We start from the raw sequence: 24088 nt of genomic DNA, 5'->3' as shown, positions 1-24088 counted from the left end.
GATGAATGTCAAGTAGTCACCCACCCACTTGAATGAGACATTTAGGGCAAGGGTGAGGAAGCTCCCCTTTTCTCTTTAAGGTCAAAGGTAATTTGTAGGGAGTTGCATGCCAGTGGTGGGCATGACCTGAGAGATGCCATTTGTAGCATTGCATAGCTATGTGTTTGTGTTCTTAACCTTTCCTCCATTTATCTATCCATTCCCCACTTGCCATTAACACATGTTGGAGCAGATCACTTGCAAAGGGATTCTCCCCCCATCTTTTTGGCTCTGTCCATTTCCTCAAGCAATTCCCAGAGGGGTGGTGCAGAGAGCAACTGTGGGCCTGCAGCATCTGGAAGCCCACCTGAAATTAGCCTGAGGGCCATAGGTCTTTAGAAGCCATATGCTTAACTCTTTGTGTGAAGGCATCTTAACACCTGCCACAAACATTTTGCCATCAGCTTATGCAACAATCTGTTGTTTACAGTAGCACCCCAACAAACCATTGTGGGAGGTGGGAAATCCTCTATAGGATTTCATATCCTCTTCTCTGCCTCTGCCCCATCAATCCTCTTTAAAAGTCCCCCCCATGGGTAGGCAGGTCATTGTTGAATATTCTTTGACAAGTTACTAAGATGATTACCAATAAATTATAAACACAAGCCATGTTTTTGAGAGACACATGCAATAAAGAAAAAGTCAGTAAGCTTCATTGTCAATAAAATGATTTACCTTTGATTGGCAGACTTTAATAATAGAAGGCAACAGTTTCCTTTGGGGTCTGACCCACAGAACCAGGACTGAAAAATGGGGGGGGGAAGCTGGGGATGCAATGTTACAGGCTTAAAATACATGGAACATGAGAGCCAATGAACTATTGCCTATGAAGAAGAGAGGAAGGAAGGAAGGAAGGAAGGAAGGAAGGAAGGAAGGAAATGGAGTATGGGGTATTAGGTTTAATAATAATTAGAAATCAAATTAATACCAATACTAATATTTTTTATGTATATAGCACCTTAAGGTTTCAAGGAGGGTCACACGATGTAAAAAGTAAATATGAAAATCAGTTAAAACAATGTTTAAAAATGTGCAGTCAGGTCGCTGAAGAACATTTCTTAGACAAGGCACAAGATAAATCAAAAGCTGCCTCTAGGCCCGGCCAGCAGGGGCATTTGCCGGCTCGTGTCCTTCACTGCCGTCCCGCTGCTTCCGCGCGGGAGCTCTCCAAGGTGCTGAACGTCAATAAACGAGCCAAGCAACAGTTTCAGCGTCCCAGGCACTCTCCAGCCTGCAAACTCGTGCATTCGTTTCTTATGGTTTTTTTTTATTAAACGTTTTTAAGAACCTTCCCCTTTCTACCTGCCAAGTAAACAACAACGGGAGAGGACACTTTACCCCACTTTCCTCCAATGCCCCCTGCGCACCCTTCATTTCTAACCATTTCGGGACTCTTTTATCCCTCGCGCCCCAACCATAACGCAACGCCTTCCTCCAGATCAGCAAATCCTTGGGAGGGGAAGGGCAGTCTGCAAGTTTAAAAAGCAACAAAAACGCCTTCTAGCGAAGGGTGAGGGTTCTTTTCTCTCCCGGACGGAAACTCGCCGCGCAAGTTGCAAACACTGTCTACATAGCTCCTCCTAAACGCAGCGATGAGCTCCTGCCCTTCTCTCTCCTTCTGTAAAACTGCTAGGACAGAGTATGCAACATGCAGCGAGCACCCGCTCAAACGCACACGCATACTTTGTAAAAACGATTATTCGCTCCCTGCCTTCCTTGCGGACCCAGATCTGCTCCAGAAGCTCGGTTTTTCTGTGTTTTGATTTGAAAGTAACGCGCAGGGTTAAAAAACAAACAAACCAGAGAAAGCGGCGGGAGCAAACGAGCAGTCTGCAACTAAGAAAGCTCCGGGTTACCTGATCCGCCTTCTCCTCCACCTTCCTTGCCGGGCGAGCAAATGCAGCTGGGTTAGCCGCAGATCTCTCGCGCGGCTCCCATCTCTCGCCTGTGCGTCGCTCCAGCCTCAGACGCCACGTATTATGGACACCCGGCGAGCTCGGCGCGACCCGTGCCTGCGCACTGAGAGCCTCCGGGTGCTGCGCAGGAGGCGGAGCCGCCGCCGCCGCCGCCGCCACTTCCTCGAGCGGCTCAGTAGGACTCTCGGCTGCCTTCGGTCTGCAGGCCTCACTTGAAAGACGGGGCTGCGGCTAGACAGTCCTAACCCCATTTAGCAGGGAGGAAGCCCCGTTGAATTCGAAAGGACTTACTTCTGAGTAGACACGGTTAGGAAGGCGCTGGGAGGAGACCCGCCTGCTGTTCGCTCTTCTGTTTCGCGTGCATAAGAATAATAGAATCGTAGTTTGGAGGGACCCCAAGGATCATCTAGCCTAACCCCCGGCAGTGCAGGAATCTCAGCTAAAGCATCTATGACAAATGGCCATGACAGATGGACAGGTTCAGCTGTGGCGTCCAGCCATTAGTCACAGACGTCATGAGTTATAGGAGCCCTTCGACATTATTATTATTGTTGTTGTTGTTGTTGTTGTTGTTGTTGTTGTTGTTGTTGTTGTTGTTGTTGTTGTTGTTGTTATTAATCAATAATTGTGTTAGTAGCCCACCTTTTCTCCAAGGTGGCATGCATGCTTAATAATAATAATAATAATAATAATAATAATAATAATAATAATAATAATAATTTATTTCTACTCCACCCATCTGACTAGGTTTCCCCAGCCACTCTGGGCAGCTCCCAACATAATATTAAAAACACAATAAAACATCAAACATTAAAAACTTCCCTACACAGGGCTGCCTTCAGATGTCTTCTAAAAGTCAGATAGTTGTTTATTTCCTTGACATCTGGTCCTCAACACAGAGCAGGCGCCACTACCGAGAAGGCCCTCTGCCTGGTTCCCTGTAACCTCACTTCTCACAGTGAGGGAACTGCCAGAAGGCCCTCAGAGCTGGACCTCAGTGTCTGGGCTGAACGATGGGGGAGGAGATGCTTCTTCAGGTATACTTCTTCTTGTTTAATCCCCACAACATCCCTTTAAAATACGATTTAAAATCATGCACCACTGAGCACAGCATGTTGCAATTGCTACACCAGGCAAGGGCCTCTCTTTTGTCTCTGGTGAGATGCAACATCTGGAGTCTTAAAGAGTCTATGCCAAGGAGTTCCTGCTTTCACTCTCCACAGCCATTCAGGACTTGGATAATAGGCAATGCATTGCCAAAGGAAAGGTGATCCTTACTATCACCATGATTGGAAAGAAGAGGAAGATATGTACATAGCATGTATTACTAATTTTGGGGGTAAGTAAGCTGAAGCAGAGGGACCCGGGTGGCGCTGTGGGTTAAAGGTCAGCAGTTCGAATCCCCGCGATGGGGTGAGCTCCCGTTGCTTGGTCCCAGCTCCTGCCAACCTAGCAGTTCGAAAGCATGTCAAAGTGCAAGTAGATAAATAGGTACCGCTGTGGCAGGAAGGTAAACGGCGTTTCTGTGCGCTGCTCTGGTTCACCAGAAGCGGCTTAGTCATACTGGCCACATGACCCGGAAGCTGTCTGCGGACAAACGCTGGCTCCCTCGGCCCATAGAGCGAGATGAGCGCCGCAACCCCAGAGTCGGTCACGACTGGACCTAATGGTCAGGGGTACCCGTACCTTTATCTTAAGGTGAAGCAGCCGTCAAGGTGTACTCTATAAAGCAGGTTCTAGGACAAGCCCCCTTAGATGTTCTTACAGAGATCAGTTGCTCAGACTGAAGAGGCAAAGGAAAAGAGGAAAATATGACCCTACTGGCAGCATACTGCATCTAACAAACTGGCAGGTTGCTCTGCTTCCTGGCAACTGGCAACCATCAATGGCCCTCAAGAGCAGCAGATGGCTAGCTCAAGGCAACTGTTGGCTTTTCCTAGTAGATGTACGTAGAGCAACTGAGAAATCCAAACCCTTGATCTTTGTCCTAAAGGGGATCTACATGGAATGGAGGTGTCTTTCCACCCAGCATTACCCAGTTCTTCTAGACTCCACCAGTGGGAGAGCTCTGCCACTGTTGGTGAAGCCCTGCTAGTGAGGAACACCACAAACCACCCTCCTAAAGGCAGACAGAAGCTATCACTGGCAACATCCTCATCAGCAGTAGCTGGAGGAAATGTTGGTGTTCTTAATTAATTGCTTGTGTTTTTTTTTTTTTAAGAACTCAAAGTGATATACGAAAACAAGGATTAAAAATGGATATATAACAGGAATAAAAGCAACCTGTAATACTCACAATCATATGCATAAAAGAGCAAATCCAACCCTACCCACCCACCGCACTAAAAATATTCAGAGAATTAAACTCCAAAGGTCTGGGTGAATAAAAAGTGTTTTTACCTGGGGTTTGGGGGGGGGGGAGAGGTGATGAAACTGATTTCCAATAAGTGCCCCACTTTATTTCCATAACAAGTCCTTGTGTCTATACTCTGAATAGTGACACCAGGGACCTAGGAGGTACAACGCTTGTCAGTCCAACCCCTGCACAGTCTCATCAGGGCTGACCTGAAGGCAATTGGAGCAATTTGGCCAAATTGGGCCAATTGGGCCCCACGGGCTGCTCCTAAGGGGCCCCCACACCAGGGCAATCTAGATGGATTTTCTTTATATCTGTAAGATTTTGCGGACTTTGGCTGTGAAATGGGGCCCTACAAAAAAACAACAACCTAAAATTGGGCCCCACTTCAAATTGGGCCCCACTGGCTAGCTCTGAGTCTCATAGTTGCTGGGTCTGAGTTGCCCTGCCCTTGCATGAAGTCTTGGGTTTGCAATTTTGGGAGAGGGGAGGTTGCCTGCTGGGGAGCAGACAGGCTGGCGAGGCCCCCTAGATTTAGAGGCCCTAGGCTTCAGCCTACTTAGCCTATACAGTGGTACCTCGGGTTAAGTCCTTAATTCGTTCTTAACCTGAAACTGTTCTTAACCTGAAGCACCACTTTAGCTAATAGGGCCTCCCGCTGTTGCTGTGCCGCTGGAGCACGATTTCTGTTCTCATCCTGAAGCAAAGTTCTTAACCCGAGGTAATATTTCTGGGTTAGCGGAGTCTGTAACCTGAAGGTACCACTGTACATAAATCCCACACTGCTGGGAAGTAATATAGTCATCTGAGAAATATATAATACAATACATTATAAGCAGAGAATGTCAAGTTATGTATGAGCACATAAGGTTATTTCTTTGCCCCAGATCTGCAGCATCAGAGAATATAGAGATAGTATCTCTCAGTGTTACTTTCAATGGTGATACAGAAATAGGTTTCTTAATGGCTGGCTCATTGTTTGTTTGTTTGTTTGTTTGTGCCATGATATCCTGCCTTTAAGCTAATAATAAACTCAGGACACTTTAGAAATAGAAATCACATCAAAGATTAAAATGATAAAGACAAACATCATAAAAGAGGACATCACACAGAACAAATGGACTTTGTAGAGCAGGGGAGGAGCCTGTGCCACCCCCACCAATGTTGTTGGACTCCCCATCAACACCAGTCAGCACGGTTAATGGTTAGGATGACAACATCTGGAGGGTCACAGGTTCCTTATCCTTGTAGTATAGAACACATCTGGATCCTGCTGCTTGAGAATCATTCATTTTAGTATGGAAGCAGCTCACTGAGAATAACAAACTGAATGGCCCTAAACAGGCAGTGCCAATGAGATGCCAAGAAGAGTGGAATAGCACAGAGGGCATTTCAGTTATTCTCCAAGGCAACCTTCCCCAGCCTTGTGCCTTGCAGATGCTTTGGACTACAAGTCCCATCAGCTGTGGTCTGTGATGGCTGGTGCTGATGGGAGTTATAGTCCAAAATATTTGGAGAGCAAGGAGTTGCTCTGAGGTTTCCTGGTACAGTCATACCTCGGGTTACAAACACCTCGGGTTACAAACGCTTCGAGTTACAAACTCCGCTAACCCAGTAGTAGTACCTCGGGTTACGATCTTTGCCCCAGGATGAGAACGGAAATCGCGTGGTGGTGGTGTGGCGCCAGTGGGAGGCCCCATTAGGGAAAGCGCATCTCAGGTTAAGAACAATTTCAGGTTAAGAACGGACCTCCGGAACGAATTAAGTTCATAACCCGAGGTACCACCGTAATCATATCCTTAGCACATATCTAGAGAAAAGTCTCCATTGATCATACCAAGCTTTCTGAATCTTTAGATCTTTTTTTATAGAGCAGGTGTAGGGAACCTTTGGCCCGCCAGATGTTGCTGAACTTCAGCTCCCATCATTCCTGGCCAATGGTTATGCTTGCTTGGAATGATGGGAGTTGGAGTTCAAAAACAGCTGGAAGACCAAAGGTCCGAGGCAGTCTTAAATCTAACAGGTAAATGCTGCTTTTGTTTTGTTGGTTTTCCCAGAGACTTTCATTTTGTTGTTGCTGTTTTCTAATGCATGGTACCACTTCAAAGGAATTAAGCCTTTGCAAAATAATTAATTAGCATTTCAAAAACAAGCCTTAATTGCCTCATTTCTGTATGTTGAACACAAAGAAGTAGGCTCTGCGGAGAATGCAATTAAATCCCGCTGCTTGAAGGCCCTTTTCATGTTGGATGATTAACATGATGGTAGGCTTTGACTTGGTTAATGGGCATTTGCTACCTTAATCTGTTGAGTTGCAGAGGAACCTTGTGGTTAAGCAGAGTCCTCTTTTCAGCCTCAGGTGTGACAAGTAAGATGGTAGCAGAGTGTTCATAGGTTGAAAAGGAATTCAGGCCACTTTCAGGCTCCCAGTACATTTTCGAGCATAACTCAAAGTGTTGGTGCTGACCTTTAAAGCCCTAAATGGCCTAAATATACCTGAAGGAGTGTCTCCACCCCCATCGTTCAGCCCAGACACTGAGATCCAGTTCCGAGGGCCTTCTGGTGGTTCCCACACTGCGAGAAATAAAGCTACAGGGAACCAGGCAGCAGGCCTTCTCATTAATGGTGCCCACCCTGTGGCATGCCCTTCCATCAGATGTCAAGGAGATAAAGAATTACACAACTTTTAGAAGACATCTGAAGGCATCTATCAGGAAGTTTTTTAATGTTTGGCATTTTATTATTTTTAATATTTTGCTGGAAGCTGCCCAGAGTGGCTGGGGAAAGCCAGCCAGATGGGCAAGGTATAAATGATAAAACTATAATAATATTATTGTTGTTGTTGTCTAACTGAATATTGCATCACCTGACAAACCCCACATTCTAGATTACCCTCTCTCCACTTGGGTCACATGCACACCATACACAGGTGGTAGTATGTTTAAAGGACACACTGGGTTTCATAAAGTATGTGAAATGAAGGCTGCAGTCTTACTTGGGCAGCGGTAACCAACGTTACCAGCTATAGATGTTGCTATGTTCCAACTATCACTAGCCCAAGGGAGCATGGCCTAAGGTCAGGGATGATAGAAGTTGGAGTCCAACAACTTTTGGAAGACACCGTGTTGGCTACCCGGGTGTTAAGTCCTATTGAAATAGATTGGACTTCTTAATAAATATGCTTAGCATTGCAATGCCTCGTGTGTGTGTGTGTGTGTGTTATTTGCATTTCCAATTTCATTCACAGTAGCATTTGAAAATTTTGCAAAAAGAAACCATTGTGGTGCATTTCACTACAGATAATGACTGCGCTGTAGACCTGTTTTTTGTTTTAAGTACTCTGCTAAGTGTTTTGTTTTAAGAAGCAACTCCAGAAAAAGTGGCACCCTCAGCCTACATTCATTTTGTTTTCTTAGCCACAGAGAGCAGAAGCCTAAGGAATTATCTTCTGCACATTTTGCACATCCTGTTCCGTTCCTGTTCTTTTGGTTCTTCCTTGTTACACCTTCTCAGAAGCAATTTTGGAAACCCTGGAGGCCTGAGCTGTGCTGTCTCATTCTTGCTGTAGTAGACGATCAGACAGTATGCTCTCAGCCCCTTGACTCATAGGCTGCAGTCCACTAGACACATTTACCTGGATGTAAGCCTCTTTGAACTCAGGCTGCATCTACACACAGGGCGGGGGGGGGGAATGCTAAAAACAAGTCATAAATTAAATCATTATAACAAAAAGGGGAAAAAAACCTATGTAAAATCGCATAGACAAATTTTGTGCTCTGCAGCGCCATCTAGTGTTGGATCTTTCCAACAGTTACAACAATATAACTGACTGAGTGTAGCTGAACCCTCAAGGGGACTTACTTCTGAATAAACATTATAGGATAGCCCTGTTAGTCCTTTTGACATTTCACTGCAGTACTACCACCTCTCTGACAACATCTAGGAATCTAAATGAGATTTTTTTTGGAATTTTAATTTTATTTTAAAGAAGGGATCTCATTCAACCTTCTGGATCAGAACAAAGGCCTATCTAGTCCAGCATCCAATTTTCCACCAGTGGCCAACCAGATGTCCATGGGAAGCTTGTAAGGAGAACAAGACGCCAAAAGGTCTTTCCTGCTTGTTGTGCCCCAACAACTGGCATCCAGAGTCATGTTGACTCAGCTTCTGAAACTAGTCTAGGAGTCTTGGTGACTAGTGGCCACTGATGGCCTCACCAACCAGGAAATTAACTAAACCCCTTTTCCTAACATTCACCTTACATCAAATACCTTAACATTAAATATCCCAAGATTCATCGGCCTCGCCTCCTCTTTCCCCTTTGTGTTTGAGGTAGCTGGCTGGATTTCAGGAAAATGTTCCAATGGAGGATGACAAGCAATATGGCAAGAGTGTGCATAAATAGCAGTGTTAGCTGGCCAGTGACTTCTCAAGGAAACTTCGTAAGGAAGGGCGTACCGAATGATCCAGGGGAGAATACAGTGGAGGAATCAAGCCCAAATTAAAGCTGTCCTGCGACAGTTGGCATGGGAAGGCTGTGGACATACTTCAGAACTGTTTGTTCTTGTAGACAGGAAAACTCTGAAATACCAGCCTCTCATTTTTGATTGATTAAGGAAGTCCTTGGTAGCAGGCCGAGGCTTTGTGGGGTTTTATGGCTCAGGGAATGCCAATTCTACGTAGGGCAAATATTATGAAAGGAAGTTCGTTGCCAAGCAAAGGGCTCTCTAAAAATGCAGCCGTTTACACTGTTTAAAGGGGCATTATGCAATCATTCAGAGAGGCGAAAACTTCAAGGGAGGAGACAACTTCTTAAAAATAGTATTGTTTTAACGGTGTCATTTACCGAAAATAAATAACTCCTGCATCTTTAATTAGTGTTACTTGCCAAACAACAACTTTCCGGTATTTGGCGGTTAGGCATTGGAATCTGTGTTTGGTGGATGGAAGGGCAGGGTGTGGCCATCGCCTACCCCTTCCTTATGGGTATTCCGTTAAAGGAATCCGACGGTCGTGGATCCTTTTCGATGCCCTGCTGTGGCTGGAGGCCATGGCACGACCCCCTGTGACATCAGGGGAGAGCTTACAGTTGTATTTGCATCAACAGGCTCCCCCTACTGGTGATTAACCCCTGTTAGACTCGCCCCTCCCTGAGGGCGGAGTCAATCATTGGCGTTCTTCCAGTGCCTAAGCCAATACCTCTCACATGCTGTAATCAATAAAGTTGTGGCCTTTTCTAGCCCATTAACCTTTAAATCTGGGTCACTGTGTTTTTCTTATCCACAAGCGTGGGGGGAGGGTCCTCGAATCGCAAGTGATACTGGATTTCCATTTCAGTGCAGTATGAAGAAACAGGGAGATCTCTCTTTAAGGCCCCATTCTGAAAAATAGCTCACACATCCTAGCCTTGCCCCCAGCACCCAGATGTTCAGTGTGAATGTCTGCGGAGGGGGAACCTTTGGTTATGTATGAAGGTTCCCTCCTTGAAGTCATATGCGTTGAATGGGCAGACACCAGGGGGGCAGAGCGTCTCAAAATGCATGGCACCGGGCGTGTGAGGGGTACTACCCCCTGAGGTACTTGCCATTTTACCCTTACGGATTAGATGCTTTGAACCAACCAGTTCAAATTCCAGCATGACAAGAAAAGCCCAAGCCCATTTCCCCCATTGTTTAAGTGGTTGTGATGCCTGTAGCACCATGGGATTCAAACAGATGAATAAATGGGACACAAGATCTACCCACTCTGGAAGAATGGCAGATGAAGGTGATGGACTATATGGAACTGGCAGAAATGACTGGCAGTATCAGAGACCAGGGAGAAGAGTCAGTGGAAGAAGACTGGAAGAAATTTAAAGACTATTTACAGAAATATTGCAGAATTAATGAATGTTAGAATGATGTCAGAATGAAGTTAAGTGGTTTTAGCAGTAATGTTATAAAGGTGTATGTAAAAATGGATTGTTAATAGGTGAAAATTCAAAGTTATAATATATTAAGTTAAAGGATTAAGACAAAAACAAAGAGGGAAAGGAATTGCTGAATTAACTAACAGAACTGGAATACAAAAAAGGGATGTGTGAGGAGGTCAGGGAAGTAAGGAAATGAAATGTAAGGCATGGAAAGATTGATGTGTTTTTTTAAAGTGTTTTTTATCTTTTTTCTGTATTTTGTATTTTTTTCCTTTTTATTTCTTTTTCTTTTTTCCCTCTTTTTATTTATGTAATCTTTTCTTTGAAACTTTAATAAATAACATTTAAAAAACAACAACAAACAGATGAATAAATGGAACTGCAAAGTTTCCTGTTAGCCAGTCGAACCTTAATAGGAACTGGCTCTCCTCCCACTCTTCCTAATCCTTCAAAAGTGCTGAGGAATGCACACAACCGACTCCTTTGTGACGGAGTCTTTTGCCTGCGTCCCAGAGGCTATAATTGGGAACCGTTGGGGACCATTTTCTACTTGCTGACTCATCTGTGTCCAAAATAAAAGAAGGTTGCATTTTTTTCTAGGCCATGGAAAATCAGCCCTCACTTTTCTCCCTTGAAAAAATTGATTCCCCCCCCTAAAATAGAACCAGGATTAATACGTTTTCACAAACCACAGCATCACATAATCTGCAGTCCTTCAACCCCTTAAATTAGTCTTGTCACCCATGAATATGACACACTAATCCATACAGCAAACATTTGAAGCCATAATCCTCTGAATCGGTTGGCAATTAGGTTTTAATGTTTTACAACCTGATCCTAGGCACATTTCCTCAGAAGTAAGTCTTATTTAGTTGAATAAGGCTTACTCCAAGGTAAGGCTCCAGCCTTATGATAAATTACATATAGGATTGAATTTGAGCCAGGGCCTGCTCCCAGTGACTGGTCTGGCAACAGAAATATATTAAGTAATAATAGATAAATTCATCTGAGCAATATGTAGAGGAACACTCTTCTTTTTAAAATCACACTGAGTTTCTAGATCCATACACTGAGATTTTTATTTAAGGTACTGTATTTATATATGACTTAATTGCTGAAGTCTCTAACTGGTGTACATAAAAAGCATACAATGGATGAAATAAATGAGAACAAGACTTCCTAGCCATATTGGATCTCTGAGAGCTATTTTTTTAGATATCCATCTTAGACTCTATGGCAGGTGTGAGGCTTTCCAGCTATTGCTGAACTACAACTCCCACCAGCCCTTGCCATTGGCCAATCTTGCCAGGGCTGATGGGAGTTGTAGTTCCTCAGCATCTGGACGTCCAGAGGTTCTATGGATTGTTTTATGGATGGTCTCTAGAGTCCTCAAGCCCTTCTCTGGATCCAGCCAGTGTTTCCTTCCTTGTTGCACCAAACCAGCCGGCTGAGGCCGAGCAATAACATCCTGCTGTGAAGCCCCATCAAGCATTAATGCTCTCTCCCCATAATGACACTTACAGACATTAATGTGCTTGAGAGCAGTTGCTTGAAAGAGTGCTAAAATAGAAAAGAAAAGCCCAGCACAGTAATGGGGAAGAAAATTGCCCCCTTCCTGCAAGAGTGCTACTTCAAGCACATCAAAAGGGCAGCAACCAGGAGATGCAGGTTGTGATTTTCCTAAAGGTTTTTCTGGCTGCTACCACACAAAGATGGGGGGTGTCTTGGGAGCCAGAAGAAAACAATGCTTGAGGGTGGTGGGGGACCCAGCCTGTGGGCTAGCAATTCAGCACCCTTGCTCTAGAATTATAGTGCAATACTGCACATGCTTATTTGGGGAAAAAGTTGCACTGAGTTCAATGCGGCTTGCTTCCAGGTAAGGTGCAATTCTAAACAGAACAAACTTCATTGAATTTTGTGGTGGTTATGTGTAAGGAGGATTGCATAGGATTGTTCCAGATCTTGATTTAAAAACAACAACTGCTTGAAGCATTTCATATAAGGTGCACAGAAGTGATGGACAGACAATACCACAATAAGCTAACTGGAACTCAAAGCCAGCACCAGCAATACTGAACTAGATTGCCATGAACTGGCAGGACTTTGGGGAGGAGGTAGAGGAGCAAGAGGATCCTGGCGAGGGGTGCAGCTGGGAGTGGGTCACACAGGAGCAAGCTGGGGATGAGGAAGTTGCTCTTGGTATAGGTAGTACTCATGGGGTGACAGGGAAGATGAGGGGCCAGGGGCCAGTGCACAGGAAGATGAGCAGCGTGACCCCTTGCCAGAGAGGCCCCCATCCCCATGAACATGGCAGGTCCTGAGATGTAGGGAACAGCGGGAGGGGCACACCAAGAAGCAGAGGCAGCCTAGTTCACTAGCTGGCCAGGTGGGGAAGGAGGCATGTGATTCCTCAGCTGGGCAAGCTGAGAGCAGGTGAGGGTCACATGCCTCATCAAGCCCAGATGCTGCAATCAGAAGACAAAGTATAAGAAGGCAGCAGAGCTGAGGTGCCGTGTCTGCTCAACTGGCCTTGGATATTCCTTGGGCCTTCGCTGGTTTCTACTCTGGGTGTGACACTGGATTGCATCCTGACTTTGGACTAACTTGACCCTGAACCTCGTTTCCTGACTTTTGGCCTTCAGCTTTGGATCTTGGACTGTGGACTTTGTGGATGCTGATCAAATCCTCGGCTTTTGGACTTGGTGTTGGCACCGTCAGCCTGTCTGTCTGTCTGTCTGCCAGGTAGGCCACGGGATCAGGACACAGATGAATCATTCGTCTGACTCAGTATGCTTCCTATGTTCTTATGATTAGAAACTAATAATGCAGTCCTATCCCTCCTTCATACACCAAAAATGTAAGCTTACAGAAAAAGCACCTCACATTTTAGATTTTAGGGCAGCCTTGACTTGTTTGCAGATTGTGAATGGTGGGGAACATCTGGCCCATTCTAACTGGGCTTAGCAGGGTTCTTCATTTTCCTGCAAGTCTATTTTCTGCAGACCAGTCATTTACTCCACATCTGACAACATATGTGATCTCAGATGTGGACAGGTAAAGTCTACAAGGGAAGAACCAGGAGATTAGTGCTTTGAGATGGGTGATTGACAGATGGGTGGTCCCACCTCCTGTCAAAATGGGCTATGGGGTGGTGCAGATCCAGGACCTCTGGTTGAACCCTTTCGTATTTATTTGATGCACCTCCTATTTAGGTTTCAGTGCTGCTTGAGGAAGGCAGCTGTCTAGCTCCAGAACTGTCTAAGAAGCCTTGAAGCCTTGAATTTCTTTAATGATAGAACTCAGTCTTCTACTGTGATCTGATAATTAAGTCCTTCAAGGTAATTGGATTACAGGAGGTAATTATCTGGCAGGCTTTTAAAACCTCATCAGGTGTCCAAAGGCTGCTCTGGGAGCAAAACTCAGAAACTGATGGGTTTTCCTGAGGGAATCTGAAGATTTGCAAAAGCACACCTTAAACCAGGGGTAGGCAACCTAAGGCCCAGGGGCCGGATGCGGCCCAATTGCCTTCTCAATCTGGTCCATGGACGGTCCAGGAATCAGCATGTTTTTATATGAGTAGAATGTGTGCTTTTATTTAAAATGCCTCTCTGGGTTATTTGTGGGGCATAGGAATTCGTTCTCCCCCCATTTCCCCCGCCCAAAAAAATATAGTCCGGCCCACCACATGATCTGAGGGACGGTGGAGTGGCCCATGGCTGAATAAGGTTGCTGACCCCTGCCTTAAACCACAAATGTTGAGAATGAAGCTCAATTTTAAATAATTTTTCTCAAAGAAATACAAATTTGCTTTTTAAAAACAAGCCTTCCTTGCAGTTGCTTATTTTTCCCAGTCCTTTCCTTTTCATAGTGGGGTTATTGCCTGTTTTTTTGACATTGCAAAATGACCTGAAGGGCTTTGGCAGTATGTATAATATCAGTGCAGTAAGTGGATAAACAAGGGATGCGGGTGGTGCTGTGGGTCAAACCACAGAGCCTAGGACTTGCCGATCAGAAGTCGGCGGTTCGAATCCCCGTGATGGGGTGAGCTCCCATTGCTCGGTCCCAGCTCCTGCCAACCTAGCAGTTCGAAAGCACATCAAAGTGCAAGTAGATAATAGGTACCACTCCAGCGGGAAGGTAAACAGTGTTTCCGTGCACTGCTCTGGTTCGCCAGAAGTGGTTTAGTCATGCTGGCCACATGACCCAGAAGCTGTACGCTGGCTCCCTCGGCCAATAAAGCGAGATGAGCGCTGCAACCCCAGAGTCGGTCACGACTGGACCTAATGGTCAGGGGTCCCTTTACCTTTAAGTGGATAAACAGGCAAGTTGGTGGTACTGGCGGGCTTTTCAGCTTCCATCTTGAAGTCACGTGCAGTTATCCTGTCTGTAGTCACTGAAAGGAAAGCATTACATAATTTAATTTCAGCATAATGTCAATAACAATCTGTACTGCCTAATTGGTACTTGGATGTAGGTTGTTCCCACTGAAAGTAGCCCATGGCCTCAGTCAATTTATGCAGTGGTTAGGCAGCAAGATCCCTGCCTCCCCCCAAGGACCACTTAATCACTTTGAAATATATATTCATCTACCATGCCTTGTCCATATTTGTGATGAAGATGCAACTTGTGCTGCTTTCCACCATTGTTTGATCCCTGACCCCCCCCCCCCCAAGTTCCAATTATTTGATCTTACTTTCTTTACACTGTGTGGTCTTTTTCAAAGTCCCTGGAGAAAATCCGCCAGGCTGGTGTTTTATTGAGGGTGTATTCCACAACGTGTTATTGACACAAGGAGCACGCACTAGTGGTAGATTTATTCTGCTTTATTAATTGCTAATCCTTCCCCAATGTTACCACATTATCTAAGCCCGTTGGGGATATAGTATAATGAAAGCAGGTCAAATACCAAACCAGAATGCTTGCGATATAAAAAGTGGTGGGATTTCAGCAGGAAGTTACAAGAGATGAAAGGTTTGCAGGTGCAAATGGTGTTGAAAGTGCGATTGCATGCGACCTCCCCAATAGCATCACAAGCACAAATAGTCGTGAATGCATAACAGAAAGGATGTGTGTGGAGGGGCCCATGACTAATGCAATGACCCCAATGAAACACTTATTGCTCAGTCATATAGAGTGGTACCTCAGTTTTTGAACAGCTTAGTTCCTGAACAACTCGGAACACGAATGCTGCAAACCCAGAAGTAGGTGTTCCGGTTTTTTAACTTTGCCCCAGAAGCCGAACGTGCTCCTGAGCTTCCGTTTTCACTGTTGTGCAGCTCATTTGAGTCCCCCACATAGTAATTAAGGCTTTCCCCCTCTCATTTTACCCTTAAGTCCCCCCCACTGTAATTATGGTTTTTTTCATCCCGTTTGTACCCTTGAGCAGCTAATTTAAGTTCCCTCCCCCTATCGTAATTAAAGCCTTCCATTTCTGATTGCAGTGTTCTGAGGTGATATTTGGTGCTTGTATTTTTGCTATTTTTTGTGTTTTTGTGGCTTTTTCATTTTTGTGGCTTGTTTTTCGTTTTATGATTGTGTGACTGCAGAAATGGATAAAAGTCCCCCCTCCAAACAATGACTATCATCAGTGCAGGTAAGAAAACATTTTCATTTTTATCATCTACAATACTGTCTTATTTTATAGTACAGAACATTGATTATTGCTTTCATTTTATGGATCAATGGTATCGTTAGATAGTAAAACTCATGTTAAATTGCTGTTTTAGGGGTTATTTTCAAAAGTCTGGAATGGAGTGATCCATTTTGCATTACTTTCTATGGGAAAGTATGCCTTGGTTTTGGAACGCTGTGGTTTTGGAACAGACTTCCAGAACTATTAAGCTTGAGAACCAAGGTACCACTATACTTGTCTATTCATAGAATCATAGAATTGTAGAATTAGAAGGGACCCCGCAGATCATCTAGCCCAACTCCATGCAATGCAGCAATCTCAACTTATTTAGAAGTAAGAGTCACTGAGTTTAATGGGCCTTGTCTTAGGTCAGAATTATAGGGTTTAACAGTATTTTAAACACCAGTTTAGCAGGTTCAGCACATCCTTAACATTCCGAGAAGTACAAATTTCCCCTTGGTGACCTTGGGCTTTAGCTGAAGGCCAACTCTAAGGTTGCCTCAGCAACCTAATCCTTCAACTTCTTTCTCTCTGCACAAGGTGAGAATAATTTCCTGCTTGTCAGCAACAGAAAGATTAGTTTTGTAAGGTGCCAGTCTACTAATAAATTATTGCTCCCACCAGGAAAGAGAACTGGGCTGATTTACCTAAGTTGTGTCCCTCAATTTAATTCATTTTAACACTTTTTGTCTTAACCTGTGAGACTTTGGGGAAGAAGAGAAGATACAAGTTCTAGGTGTTGTGGATGCTTAAAGTAACTCTAAGCTGAGATGTAGATTCACTGTATGCAGCGCTTGACACGGGAAACTCTGGTTATTGTTTCAGAGTCTTTTCCCATAGTCCGATCCTTTGCATGTCTACCTGGATGTAAATCCCACTGTGTTCACTTGCCTAAGGGATGAGAGAGGAATTTCGCTTCTCATGGCGAATCTACTCAATTCACACCTTCCAAACCACTACATGAACCAAAATGCAGCTATCCTTTGAAATTTGCACTTCTCTGAATGTTGCAAGGCAGTTCTTCAGCCAAGCAATGTGTACCAAAAAGCATATATCCAAGGTAACTCATGCATTAAAATGCATATGTTGGAGAAAATAACTCACAGCAATGTATTTGATTAAGAGAAATTGCTTTGTAAAAACGTTAGGCAAACGTGCATGAGAATGTGTATATGAGAGGAGAAATTTGCACTGAAATGCTGTTGAAATCGAATGAGGACTTAAGGGGGGAAATCACAAACTTATGTGGAAAGCTGAATTTAAGATTGGGTACACGAGAAGCTGAGAGCACTTAAAGCAGGTAGATGCAGGGATCCCTTTGGGGGCTTAGCACAATATCAGAATTTTGGACGGATCTAGCCAGAGGGTAGGGCTGGTCCAAGACATGTTGACACTTAAGGTGAGCCACAAAATGGTGCTTCCCTCCCTGCCCGGGAAGAAGGGGTGAGTGAACATCTACACTGGGTTATGCTGTCCCTGTGAATCCCGCCACCTGAGGCCTCATGGGTGGGCCGGCCCTGTTTACTGGTACACGAAGGTATGGGAATCAGCCCTACTAGTATCTAATACAATCATCTTCCATTAAGAAGGAAGAAATCACTTTCAGTTCAGATCATACCTCTTCAGTGGTTCCTTTGATTTTCTGTCTTGTTCTTAGCCTAATGTCAGGGCGTTTCTGCTCATGTATCAAACCTAACCTTTCTGTTTTGTTTCTTGGCCTATGCACTTACTCAGACAACCATGGGAACAAACTGAAATTTGCTTTCTTTGGTCCCATAGTGGTGCTCATTTGCAGCTTAGCTTTTCTCAACACTCCTCCCATAGCTAGCTACAACTCTCTACATTTGTTAGCTGTTCGATTATCTACCTGCTCTTACATTTTCTACTAGAAAATGGCTCTAATGTTTGGCTGGCTGCACTCATCTAATGTGAACCTGCTCCTGCTCCTAATCTAATTTAGTTGGACTGCAGCTCAGTTTGTGGTCCTCCAGTTTTTTGCCACTTCTGGAAGGAAGCACTTGCAATGTGCAACTAACCATCTCTTATTTATTCTGCAGTGATAATGAATTAAAAAATAATCATGCAGCTGCTCAGCCGCAGCTCTGGTGTTCTCTCCCCTGAAATTCCATTGACATAAATGCATTCTATTGCTCATGCGATCTTTCAGTGGCAGGGCTGAGTCTGTATTTTAGGTCCTCTTATGGTAGCTGCAGGTTTGCTTGGTTTTGTATACTGCGAATCAGCATTATTTTGTCTTCATGCCACCCAATCACAACCACAGTATACCTGCAAAATACACTGATAACACAGCTTCCTTCAAAGAACCATGGGAACTGTAGTTTTCTTCACACAGGGCCACATTTCCAGGTGCCCTTAAACTACAATTCCCCATATTCTTGGGGGGGGGAGCCATGTGCTTTAACTGTATCTTAATTTATTTATTTTTGTGGGGTAGACGGGGGTTGTCAGTCTGGGAAGGTAGCCCATCTAGGAGAAGGAAAATTCTGATCTGAAACCTGCTCTGCCTTGTGGCTATATTCATTTGGGACTCTGTGGGATTTGTTTACAATTGCACATGATTGGGGCCAGGCTGTCCATCTGGGATCGCATCCACACCCATACATTTAAAAGCACATTTAATGCACCTTTAAAGCACATGGCTTCCCCCCAAAGAATCATAGGAAGTGGTGGTGGGTAATCAACCATTCCCAAGATTCTTTGGGAGAAAATGTGCATTTAATGTGCTTTAAATGTACAATGTGGATGTTACTTTTTCCTTATCTTTTATAATGGCAAATATCAATGACTTCCAGCAAAAGATAGTTGGGAGGATACATTTGAGACCTACTATAAGGCACCTTGGGATGCAGGTGGCGCTGTGGGTTAAACCACAGAGCCTAGGACTTGCCGATCAGAAGGTCGGCAGTTCGAATCCCTGCAACGGGGTGAGCTCCCGTTGCTCGGTCCCTGCTCCTGCCTACCTAGCAGTTCTAAAGCACGTCAAAGTGCAAGTAGATAAATGGGTACCACTCCAGCGGGAAGGTAAATGGTGTTTCTGTGCACTGCTCTGGTTCACCAGAAGCGGCTTAGTCATGCTAGCCACATGACTCGGAAGCTGTACGCCGGCTCCCTCGGCCAGTAAAGCGAGATGAGCGCCGCAACCCCAGAGTCGGCCACGACTGGACCTAATGGTCAGGGGTCCCTTTACCTTTACCTTATAAGGCACCTTGGATGCTAACAGCCACTATAGAAATGCTGAATGAGATTGCATTTTTGTTATTTCTCATGTGCCGTTTTCCTCTAGATATACAGCAGAATCATTTCTGGCAAAAGGAAGCAATCCCACCAATTAGCTCACGGGTGGGCTGGTATCTCAGTTGCACCCTCTGTTCCTCTTTTGTTCTTCAAAACAAAGACCTCCTCACACACCTGCGGGTGGGAGATAGCATTCTTGAGGAGAACTGCGGTGTGGTTAGTGAACATGTGCGCATCCAGCTGGGGGTTCATTGAAAACCGGAAAATCACTGTGCCTTGTTTGTGTGGGCTATGCCATTAACTCTAATTTTCAAAAGGACAACAGCTCTGCTGGCAAGATTTCACATCAGGAGAGGGTTGCGGAGTCACCGTCTAGCGCCTGTTGCTTTCTGTCTGGGTGTTGCCATGGGCACTGATGGAGAGAAAGAAACACTGAACATCAAAGCACTGAAAATAGGAGACAAATACTCTTGATAATGCTTCCTGTGGCCCATTTAAAGGGAGGCGCTGCATTTGTCTTTTGTGATGGTGGTGGGGGGGGGGGGAGAGAAGATGAAGCATACACTATGGTGCTTAAAATATGGGCTTGTTTTGTGTTACTGAGGGCCCGATTTCTCAGCACAATCGAAATTGCTTTGGCTTTGTGCAAAGGCCATAGCTTAGTGGTAGAGCACATGGAAAGGCCACGAGGTTCAAATGTGGCATCTCCAAGTGGCATCTTTTGGGAGAAAGCCTAGACCCTTGACAACCACTGCCAATCTGTGTGGATACTACTGAGCTCCATGAGTTTCATCTGGTATGAAGGCAACACCTCACTGGTTTTGCTTTACATCCTGACTGGAATTTGCCCAACTTAAACTCTCACAATGCCTCTTGCTTGTCTGGATGAAGGATACAGAGGGGATTGTGAATGTGTGCAGAAAGTAACCTACTCTACGTAAATCTAGTACTTTGTCCATTTTTCCTGTAGCCATGTCCACCGCTAGCATGCGCACCTCAGAATGTTGTCTGGAAGGGAGTATGGCCTTCAGGCTGGAAAAGCTCTCCCCCCCCTGTTTTAGACCATTTGGGACCAGGCGGTCTGAAGCACCATGTGAATCTGTATGAGTATCTTTGAGGCTCTCCTTGTGAGCCCACCATCATTAGGCTGGAAACACAGGGCCTTCTCAGTGATGGCCCCAAGACTGGCATGCTTGGCCCCAACACTGATGACTTTAACATAGGCCTTGATGAATGTTAAGATTCCAGTTACAGGTAGGTAGCCATGTTGGTCTGCTGTAGTTGAAACAAAATTAAAATTAACAAAATTTAAAAATTCCTTCCAGTAGCACCTTAGAGACCAACTTAAGTTAGTTATTGGTATGAGCTTTTGTGTGCACACAAAAACTCATACCGATAACTAACTTAGTTGGTCTCTAAGGTGCTACTGGAAGGATTTTTTTTATTTTGTTAAGATTCCAAATTGCTCTTAATTGATATTAATGCTGGTCCTTTGTCTTCTGATAGTCTCCTAATGTACTTTTTCTGTTGTCTTTTAACCTTATGGTATTTTTCTCCATCGATACTTTTTTTGTTGAATGCTGTGATAATTCTTGAATATGGTGCTGTGCGTTCGATAATGCTATTACTATTTCATTATTTGAAATGTTCTATTTTGTTTTTTAACCTGTTGGGAGCTGGCCTGAAAGGCAGCCTATAAATGTTTGCTTTACTTGCTTTTATTATTGTATGATCGATTGATAATTGTATGATTATATTGTTGTAACCTGCCCTGGGGCCTTATAAGATCTCTTACCCACCCTTCATTATATCTATCTAGTTCATTTGTTTATATCTCAGGAGGCTTATTTAGGGTAGCGATGTTGAAATCAACCCTACTGAATCCGTTAAACACTAAAAACAGCACCTTTGTATGCCAAGTAATTTTTCTTCCTACAGCTCAATAAGCAAATCTGCGCTTCTGAAGGGAAGGCTGCATTAAATCAACATTAGATATGCTGTGCTTCTCGTGATGAAATGTCTTGGGAGTCATCTTCTGCTCCCAGTGTACTCATTATCAAAACCAACTGATTTCAATGACAGGGAAGCAGACCCAGGGCAGAGCTGTACATTTAAAGCGCACAGCTTTCCTCAAAGAATCATGAGAACCGCAGTTTAAGGGTGCTGGGAATGGTAACCCTGTGAGGTATAAAAACTACAGTTCCCAGGTTTCTTTGGAGGAAGTCATGTGCTTTAATTGTATGGTGTGCATCTGCCCTTACACCAGGCAAATCGTTAGAAAGTGATTTTGAACTTTAGGAACTGTCCACTAACAGATAAATTACTCTGTGGAGATCACAGTCTTTTCTTTTGGTGGTTTGAAACAGTCAGAGATAAGCACCTGGATATTAGTTAGGTATTGTATATATCAGTGCTATTTTTCTATAAAGAGGTGCCAGAACTTGCCATGAACACCTCTAAGAATGGCTATGGCGGCCACCTGAGAGGTGCCAGAACTGAGTTCCTGTTAGGTCCCCCTGATAAACACACACTAGTATACGTAGTGATTTTATACCCTGACTTTCTTCCATGATGGAACTCAATGTAACATACACAGAAGTTCTCAGACAGTCTCATTCGGGTGCTGGCCAGAACCTGCTTAGCTTTAGCCTGACTATGTGCATTCAGGTTATGCCTTGGGGCTAACATATGCTCATTTAGGACACGTAGGAAAGGTGATCCATTTGCATGGGCTCAGACCGGTTGAGTGGTTGGTGTCACCTGAAAACTTTCTTAAAACGTGGCAGCTGCTGGAAAATCTCTGTCCATTATGCTTTGAAATCTCTTTGAGCAGAGATGCTACTGGAACATAAGTGTGTGGGCATCTTGGGTTATCTTCACAGACTGAATGTTTTGACTTGCCTCCTTTGGGATCCCAGTACAGAAATAATTCCTGAGGACACAGTAGGTACAGTTGAATGACTTGCACATAGTCAATGGTAAGCTAAATCCCATTCAGAGGAGACCCATTGGAATTAAGTTAGTCATGTCCACCCATTTCAGTGGGTCTTCTCTGAGCAGGATGTGTATTGGATACAACTCAGTGCTTGAACTCCCCCCCCCCCATATTCCCTATATTTTTATGCATGTTTGAAAATCCTGGCATTCGGCATATCTGCTCTCTTAGAGGTAAACTAAAGTTTACAGGGTAGGGATCAGTCCTTCCAGTTTCTTTCTGTTTGCATTCAACCAAAAGCCCTTCCCCGAGCTGGTCTAACATTAGTCAATCCTGCTCCTGGGGTTGCACAACTTATCTTTTATAAACATCACACTTCACTGCTGTTCTAAATGAGTACAGGGATAGTTTTATCCAAGGATGAATGGTTCAGACTAAGCAATTAAGTGTTTTTGACTTGGACCTTCTGCCTAAAAACCAGGCACATGGAGAAATCCAAGTGCCTATCTCCCAATCCCAATGTTTCATTCAAAGGTAGCATGGACATATTCTTTAGTGCTCATTCTGGAAGTTCGTGCAAAATACTTTACAAAAGTCATTTGACTGGCCTTGGACTGGAATCAATTGCAGCCTCTCTTTTGGACTATTTCAAACCTCTATCTTCATATTGAAAAAATGGATAGGTTTCTTTTGTTCCTGGGGCATGGATGACAGGCAGGGATCACTACACTTCTTGCTTAATTGCCCAGTTGCAGCTCTGACATCCAGACTTGCCTAAAATGAGCAGGTGTTGCTTAATGCCCAAAACTTGCATTCTTGCTATAAGGCGTGAGACTCCAAATACATCAGTCTTGCCTCTTCCCCCACCTCCCAAGATAAGGACTGCCAAATTAAATATAAACTCTTAACCCAGTGAGAATCCTCCCCAGTTAATTGGGAAGATTTATAGGCTTTAGTGGGAATGTTTTTTAATTTTAAATGTCAGTGTATTCCCCAAAGGGAAAACATGATTTCAGCTGAAGTCATAATTGGACCAAGGGCACTTTTGGTGAGAGGAAGGATGCGAGGAGAGTCACAGGCTATAAAAAAGTCAGTTTCATAATATGTGCATTAGATGCCTCTGAATATCAGTTGCTGAGGACTGCAAATGGGGAGAACCCTGAGACCCTCAAGGCTTCCCATAGGCATCTGCTTGGCCACTGTGAGGACAGAATGTTGTACTAGATGGGCCTTTCAGCCTGAATCAATGAGGCTCTTCCTACATTCTGATGGATTCCCTCTACAGCCTAGAAATGGAAAGATGAGATTGGATCTGCTCCTTCTCTTCACCATCACAATTGACTTGTTCACCTGCTTCTTGCTCTGGCCCAGAGTGGGTGAGCAGCTATGGTGAGGAGTAGCAGCTGCCACTGCCTGCTTTTTCACTGGCTCAGTTATGAAGTCCAGGAGCAGCAGAAGGTGACAACCATGACAGGGACAGGGTAGATTGACTTGGGGAGGGGCCCCCTACCGATACTGTATTGCCCAAGCCCCCTCCATATCCAATTCTGGCAATTGCAAAAAGTAACCGGGACAAATAGATATCGTTTAGAGTGGTGCCTTTATGGATTGTCTTTTATTTGAAAAGCCTATTTTTCTTTTTATGCTTGGGTTGGTGGGGATCAAAATGTACCTTTAAAATGATATTGTTGATCTTGCATTGCTAATTATTTGAAAGCAGTGTCTGTCAACAAGCAAAGCATGCTAAAATCCAGGAGTAGCCAACTTAGTGTCATCTGGATCTTTTTGGACTCCAGCTCCCATCAGCTGTGGTCAGCATGGCCAAGGGCCAGCGATGATGGGAGTTGTAGTTAAACAATACCATCTGGAGGGTACCATGGTAGCTGCCCTGCTTACTCAGTGGAATGACTTGTGATTTGGCTAGCACAGCTCTCCCACTTTTGCCCCAATCCACTGAATGAGAGCTGCATATGGAAGCATATTCTGTGCACAGAATTCATTCTCTGAACAGTGGACATAAATGAGATGAGCACCTAAATGTAGC

General features: G+C 44.4%; 1 protein-coding gene and 1 long non-coding RNA gene across 2 annotated transcripts in view; both read right to left on the bottom strand.

Annotated features, from left to right (window-relative positions):
* Window positions 1-2109, bottom strand: part of NRSN1 (neurensin 1) — a 92190-nt gene extending 90081 nt beyond the window's left edge. Inside the window, exon 1 of the mRNA XM_081206674.1 lies at window positions 1896-2109. The gene's annotated coding sequence lies outside the window, so the exon portion shown is untranslated. The remainder of the gene's footprint in view (window positions 1-1895) is intronic.
* Window positions 1-23568, bottom strand: part of LOC308593963 — a 223796-nt gene extending 200228 nt beyond the window's left edge. Inside the window, exon 1 of the long non-coding RNA XR_014011156.1 lies at window positions 23555-23568. This is a non-coding gene — a long non-coding RNA (uncharacterized lncRNA). The remainder of the gene's footprint in view (window positions 1-23554) is intronic.
* Between the last annotated feature and the right edge of the window lie 520 nt (window positions 23569-24088).

The sequence above is a fragment of the Podarcis bocagei genome, assembly GCF_964188305.1.
Source record: "Podarcis bocagei genome assembly, chromosome: 8".
Classification (NCBI taxonomy): domain Eukaryota; kingdom Metazoa; phylum Chordata; class Lepidosauria; order Squamata; family Lacertidae; genus Podarcis; species Podarcis bocagei.
This window is presented reverse-complemented; position numbering and strand designations above follow the sequence as displayed.